This window comes from Pinus tabuliformis, chromosome 5_1, assembly GCF_031772625.1.
Source record: "Pinus tabuliformis cultivar Carrire ecotype Pingquan chromosome 5_1, CPIR1, whole genome shotgun sequence".
Taxonomy (NCBI): Eukaryota; Viridiplantae; Streptophyta; class Pinopsida; order Pinales; family Pinaceae; genus Pinus; species Pinus tabuliformis.
The window spans coordinates 518,724,467-518,732,153 of record NC_142305.1 but is presented as its reverse complement, the minus strand read 5'-3'; positions in this window follow the sequence as shown (position 1 = coordinate 518,732,153).

The window sequence follows — 7,687 nt, the reverse complement described above, 5'->3', positions numbered from 1 at the left end:
AAGTGCGAAGCCTGGAATAGAATAGGGTTTTGTAATTCTAGGAAGGGTGAAGCGCTTTATCATTTCAAGGATTGCCTTGTGGATGGCCTGGTTGGAACCTGCAATTTTCAACACAAAATACATGGATAAGATTATATCATCACTGAGGTAGGCATTCCCATACTCAGATTCAAAACTTTAACTAATGGACTAACTATTCTGATACAGGAATGATCTTGCAGTACATCATTTTTATAGACTTTTGTAGACACAGTATGGACGCAGCCATCTGTTTATGATTAGTCTACATAGATAATGAATACAAAACTCCTCGCAGCCTGGATGGTAGAAACTAGATCCAGGGTCTTCACTTCTACTTCCCGAATTGGTACGATTCTAGCCATGTGATTAAATGATTCGATGTCGAACATGGTAGAAACCACTTGATTACCAGTCAATGATGTAAACTGTTAACAAGCGTGAGAGAAACCACCAGTAATGTCAATGGTTCTCAAAGTACCAAGCACAACCCGTGAAATGTGAATAGATGTTTTGATGTCGAACACTTCACGGAATCCTCTGATCGAAAGTCAATGATGTAAACTGACGTCAAAGGCGAGAAACCTGCCATTGATGCATGCAGACTTCAAGGTACTGTCGATTCCTAAGTCATCTTTCTAGATAATGTGTCGATGTCGATAGAAAGCGACCCGTTGCAGGCAAGCCCGCAACACGAAATCATTGTTCAAGTTGAAGAAATGTTGCTGTAAGGACTGACTCAGGGATGGTCAAATGGATGACAAGTATTTTGCAGATGAAAGTTTTTGCTTGCAGACCTCTTGAACACATAACGACACAACAGATGGCTTGGTGACGTATAACTCAAAGTTAACCCCTGGAACCCGGTTAAAGACTTTCAAAGTGATTTGGTCAACTGTGAGGTAAAAGATTTCCCAACCCAGGTGAATGAAAAGTGTCGTGTTCAAGAGCGGTAATAAAGTTTCTTCTGAGACAAAAGGTGACAAATAGGTTCATTCTTCTCTTTTTTCCCCCACCATTTCTGGCAAGTACCTCTTTATTTTTAACAAGCTTGAGGAGGATAACATATGCTTGATTATAAGCTCATCCTTCGGACGAGTCCAACCTAGTTTAAATTCGAACCCTAGGAAGGAGTGGTTCGTTCCTGTTTGTAATTGAACAGGTCCTCTACTGTAAAAGTTTAACGAGCCCAGTATAGGAAAACTCGGCGTTTTTCAATTTTAGAGAGTCTGAAAAAACTAAAGGAGACTCCACGTTGAACTTTTTCGTATATTTGTGTCCCTCAAGCCCGAAAAAGTATAAAATAATACCTGGGGGAACCGCTTGATCTTGCGACCAAGGAGTACTTTCATAATAGTGTCGTTAACCTGAAAAGTAAAAAGCGATCAAGGACACGTCGTTTTATTTCCTTATCGAGTTCGAAACGACAAAAACCCGGCAATCTTTTCCTGATTTTGCGGTCAGAAAAGAGCTAAAAGGGGACCGTCTTTTAATTCCGTTTTAACGAGTGAAAAAGAAACACTCGGCGATCTTTTCATGTTTTAGGAGTCAGAAAAGGGCTTAAAAGATGACTCTGAAATTTTGTTTGTGAAAAATTACAATTTCCCTCGAAATCCCTTTGTCCTGCACAAAAGCGACACATTACTCATACCTGTTTAAAATAGGCAAAAATACATTCAAAAACATCTTTTCATGGTAAAAAATGAACTAATTCATCCAAAAAACCTATAAAAAGACCTTTTACCATGTCATTTTTACCGTTTCACTGTTGAGGTTGAAAAAGGAGCTTTTGACAAGAAACTTCCCGTGGTCGCTGCGGAAAATCTGACCGTTGGAATCGAACGCCGTCTCATCCAGGTATTTTACACATCCTACTCTGCATTTCTATCCGTTTAGAATCAATTTTTAGGTTTTAGTTTCATTTTTTGGGGGGGTTTTGGTTTTGGAATGCGCCTCTCGGCGGACGCAGGTGCCCTTCGGGTGACCTGCGTCCCCCGACTTTTTCTCATACGGGAAAACGGTCGGAAGACGCAGCCCGCCTTCAGGCCAGCTGCGTCCGGGCGCCCTGTGCTACAAAGCCGGGGTGCGTCCTCCGAGAAACGCGCATTTCAAAACCCCAACTCTCTCAAAAAACCACCAAAAATTCCCAAATTAATTTCTAATGCTATTTTTGATATGCAGGGCATTAATCATGTTAGACTGGAGAGAAAGAGAGCATGTAGAGGAAGATGAAGCTGCAATAAATCATCAACCTTCCCTGGATGCCCTAAGAGCATGCGGATTATACAAATATTGGACCATACCGGGCATGAGGGGCCAGGTAAGATTCTTGGAATGGCTGGTTGAGCGATGGAACGTACAAGAACAATGCTTTTACATAGGAGGGCACCAGCTCGAGATAGAGCCCTCGGATGTATACTTTCTCACTGGCTTGCCAAACAGAGGTGAGCAACTCAGTCTTGCGGGGACTAGGCCGGGTGGCCAATCCCTTGATAGTCTCCGCGAGAATTGGTGCACACCTGGGGCTCACCATTCAAAAGGCATAGAGATAAAACACATCACTCTGCCGGAACTCAAAGTCATAGCGTTCACGGTTACCAGAATTTGCGGCGCGGCCGCTTTACACATTGCTTCCGGATCCCAAATGCGGATGGCAATTGACTGTTACCAAGGCACCATTTTCAACTGGTGTGAAGCTGTGTCGGCTCATATGAAGAGCCAACTGACCAAGGCAAAGAACGGACGACTAAAGACTTTTGGATATGGGCCTATAGTCGTGAGCTTTGCCTTGGAGAGAATTCCAATGCTGATCCCTCAGCAACTCACTGTTGATATCTTGGGTCCTCAGCAGCCAAAGCTGATACGATGGGTTGCGGTGATGGCCCGGCATCCTGACGAGGGCGCGACAGTAGTTCGATTCTCAGATAGTTATTTTGACTGGTTAGAGGGCCAGCTTTTTGTGATACAGGACTTTCCGTATGCCGGAATGGATTTCAGAGGTGATCCGGACATGGTTCTTCCACAGGGAGAACAATGGGACGACAGAGGTACTTTTTATTTTCACAAGTTTTCTAGTTATGTATTTTTTGTATTTTTTATATATATCGTCTCAAAACTAATAGTAAATCTTTCAAAATGCAGATGTTGGTCCACAGCGTCCAGCCAACCTCCGGCCTTATGATAGACTACATCCAGCTGCACCGGTACCGGCCCCACAGGATGCGACAGCAGAAGTACTAGCTGAGTTGGAGCATGATCTAGAGCGTCTCACGGCAGATATACCTGAGACTACTATGGACGACATTCCTATCAGGCTTCAGCGCTTCGTAGTCGCGGTCCCTGGACCGTTTAGGAGATTTTTGCGTAAGGTAGCCCGCGCAGTGGTGTCGTACAGAGAGCACCACCAGTGATTGACTAGTCACTTTTGTAGTCACATGTGACATTTTTGACTTTTTGTACTATCATTTTGCCGATCATAAGGTGTTTTAAACCTATGATCGAAGACGATGTATATATTTTTTGACACACTTCTATCTATATATATCACTATTACCGGCTTATCTTGTTTAACATATGTGATGAAATGTTTTTAAATTTACTTGCATGATTATCGTAAATGTCTGTCCAACATTCGAGAAGCAATTGCATCTGCTAATGTATTCAAAGACCTTGGAATATGTTGATATTCAATGTAATCAAATTCACGTTCCAAGAGACGCACTCTCAAAAACAACCTTAATAACACAGGATTTCTAATGGCATAAACTCTATTAAGCTGTAATACAACAAGTTCAGAATCTAACCTCACTATCAAACGTCGAATTCCAAATGAAATAGATTCGGATAATAATTCAACCACTGCACTGTATTCTGCAATGTTATTCGTTGTTTGACCGAGGCTTACCCCATGCATAGAAACTAACTCGTCAGAGGGCGAATAGATAACCCAAGCTGCGGAAGAGATATTCCGTGTATTACGACAAGCACCATCAGCAAATCCAATGTATGTTTGGAGAGGCGTCGACATCTACAATATCAAGAGTAAAACCAAGATAAGCCAGAATAATGACGAAAAACCACACTTGCTAAGCTAAGCACACTGACTAAACTAACACACTTGCTAGCTAGAAAGAAAATCTAACCTATCTAAAAATTTCTCCATACCCATCATTTTAAGCATAATACCTCTTTAGGTAAAGTCCATTTCTGGGTTTACCCAAAGAGTCCCCATCAAAATCAACTAACTCATAAGCCCCTTTTGCTAGCTTTCGCTTTACAATGTAGGGCCCATGCCACATGGGAACGAATTTTCCGGCACCTAGCTTATCGTTAGCTTGATCATATAATAGTACTAGGTCTCCTTCCGAAAAACTTCGAGGGGTTACATTTTTATCGTACTGAGCTTTCATTCGTTTCGCGTGAGTCTCGATAGCTAAAGTAGCGTCACGTCGAGTCTCATCTAATTTAGCCAAGTATAATAACCGTTTCTCCTCTTCGGAAGTAGCTGGAAGTAATTCGACAGCCATTTGAAGTGATGGGATTTCGCATTCAATAGGTAACACAGCTTCTAAGCCATAAACTAGCTGGAAAGGGGTGAAACCTGTTGAATTTTTCACTGAAGTTCGATATGCCCATAGCGCCGAAAATAACATGTTATGCCAATTCGTTCGATGGATACCAATGATCCGTCGAATCATGATGACTAGAACTTTGTTGATTGACTCAACCAAACCGTTGGCTTGCGGATAATAAGGAGTAGAGCTATCGTGGCGCAAACCAAGCTGGCTTGTAAGCTCAGTCATCATGACGTTTCGAAAATGGCTCCCATGGTCAGTAATGATTGCTTGTGGGACACCAAACCTAGTTATGATATGATTGAATACGAAAACTGCAGCTGTCTTGCCGCTTGCGTCGAATGTAGGCATCGCCTCGGCCCATTTTGTAAAATAATCAACCGCGAGGATGATATACGCATGCCCCCCGGCCGAGTGAGGGTTACAAGTAATAAAGTCAATGCCCCATTTGGCGAATGGACCAGCGGCAATTATAGGGTGGAGAGGAGCAGGTGGAGCGCGCATCTTTCGATCAAACACTTGACAGTTGTGGCATGTTCTGACAGCAAGGATACAATCTTTAAACATAGACGGCCAGAAATAGCCAGCGCGCAACACCTTCTGAGCTGTGGCATACCCAGACATATGACCGCCACATGCTCCAGAGTGACAATCATTCAAAACTCTCTCAGCCTCTTCGTGAGTTAAACAACGTCGAAAAACTAAGTCTGCCCCCCGGCGATAAAGTGTATCTCCAATAATTCTGTATTGCTGGGATCGAAACCGAATTTTTCGACGGTCTTCCTTGGAAGCTTCAGGCCGAAAGGTTTGGGTTTGGAGATAGATGATTATATCCCCATACCACGGATCTAAAGTGCTAATAAGAAACAAAGATTCGTCCACAATGGACTCCTCTGCCACAGTCTCTGTGTCAGCACTCGGGAAATCACACATCAATTCCGCAAAAACTAAAGATTTCTTAGACTTGGACTTCTCGAACTCCAAGTCGAACTCTTGCAGGATAACAATCCATTTAGAGTACTTGCCCCCTAGCAGTTGTTTTGTCAAAATATAAATCATAGGGTTGCAATCCGAAATAACTGTAGTCTTGCGGAGAAGAATGTAGTGACGAAAACGCTGGACAGCTTGAACGGCTGCCAGGGCCAATTTCTCCACATGCGAATATTTTAACTCAGTGGGATTTAAGGTTCTACTAAGATAATATATCACATGCTCTGCTTTGAATTCATCTTCTTGAACTAACACCATTCCAATGGTGGAATGCGAAGCTGCGAGGTATAAGAAGTAGTCCTGGTTGTAGTTGGGAGGATGCAATAACGGTGCATGGGTCAACGCGTGTTTCAGTGCATCAAAAGATTGTTGGGCAATCTCGTCCCAAAAGAATTGTGCGTTCTGTTTCAACAACCGTGTAAAACCTTTAGTGACCTCGGCGTAGTTTGGGATGAATCGGCGTAAAAAGTTCGCTTTCCCTTGCAAACTTTGGAGTTGGCGCAAACTCGAAGGAGGAGGCAATTTGATGATAGCCTCGACTTTCGAGGGATCGACGCGAATGCCGGCTTTTGAAACAACAAATCCCAGCAATCGACCTGTTTCTATACAGAAAACACACTTGTGGGGATTCAACCGAATTCGATAATGCCTACACCTCATAAAGATTGCTCGTAGGTGGACAAGGTGATCAGCTCGTTGTAAAGAATGAGCAGGCAAATCATCGAGATAGGGTTGCACAATGTGCTTGATGTCATGAAATGCATAAGACATTGCCCGTTGAAAAGTGGCCCCGGCATTCTTAAGTCCAAAAGGTAATTTGCAATAAGCAAATGTCCCCCATGGACAAATGAATGCCGTTTTTGGTTGATCGGCAGGTAGAATATTGATTTGATTATAGCCTGAGAAACCATCCATGAAGGAAAACATCTCACTTCCGGCACAATCATCAATTATTTGATCGATATAAGGCGTAGGATAGTTGTCTTTTGGACAAGCTCGATTGATATCCCTATAGTCGATACAGATTCTTATTGTTCCTTGTTTTTTATTGACGGGAACAATATTCGATACCCAATCCGTTAACGGGATCGGATAAATGAAACCTGCTTTCAACAGCTTTTCGACTTCTGCTTTAATCGCAGCCGCTTTTCGAGGGTGAATCTGACGCAACCGTTGCCGAATGGGTTTAGCATCCGGGTAGGTTTTGATTTCATGAACAACAATGGCAGGATCAATTCCCGGCATTTCCTCGTAAGACCAGGCAAACACGTCGCGGAATTCTTGGAATAGGGCCTTGTAAGTTTGGATTTCTTCTTCAGTACATGCGGCACCTATATGAATGTTCTCCTCGATTCCGGGCTTCACTGAAATATCAATGGGAATAGTACGAGAAATATTCCCTAAATTCAGCTCTGAATCAGAATGTTTCGTTGGATCCTGAGCGTCTTTGACATATTCAGCGGTAAAGATAGATGAAAAATCATTTTCAAATGCATCATCCTTAGGTAAAAACGAAGATCTGTGATGGAGATCTTCCCATGGTAGATCATCTACACTTAGGATTTCGCGAAGTTGTTCGTCAGATGACACTTCTTCGGGAAACGTTATCCGTTCTAAGGGTGAGGTGAAAAGTGACTCTTCACTGACCACATTCATTTGGTCGGTTGAATGAAAGTCGGTAAAAGACATAAGAGCTTCATAAGCAATCTCATACGGACTCAACGGCATAACATCACCGAGTGAGTCTAGCTCAGAGTCAGAGGGAACATACCAAGGATCATCATAAATAATGTTTTCTGACGTGATCATATGAATTGTTGCGAACGAAGGGTCTGCATTGAGTGGAGGGAGAGGAAAAGTTCCCAGTAAACCGGAATCCTTAACTAAACCTACACCAATGTCCCTATAAGGGATTGTCGTTTTACCAACATGCTGGATAGTTTCTAAAGAGGTTGGGTCGGATGAAAAGTATGTCAGCTGATCAATAGTCACGATCTTACCGTTATGTGGAAACTTAATGACTCTGAAGACCGATGAAACGACCGCTGTCATAGCATATGACCAACTTCGACCCAAAAGAAGGTTGTAGTCTAGAGGGGCATCAA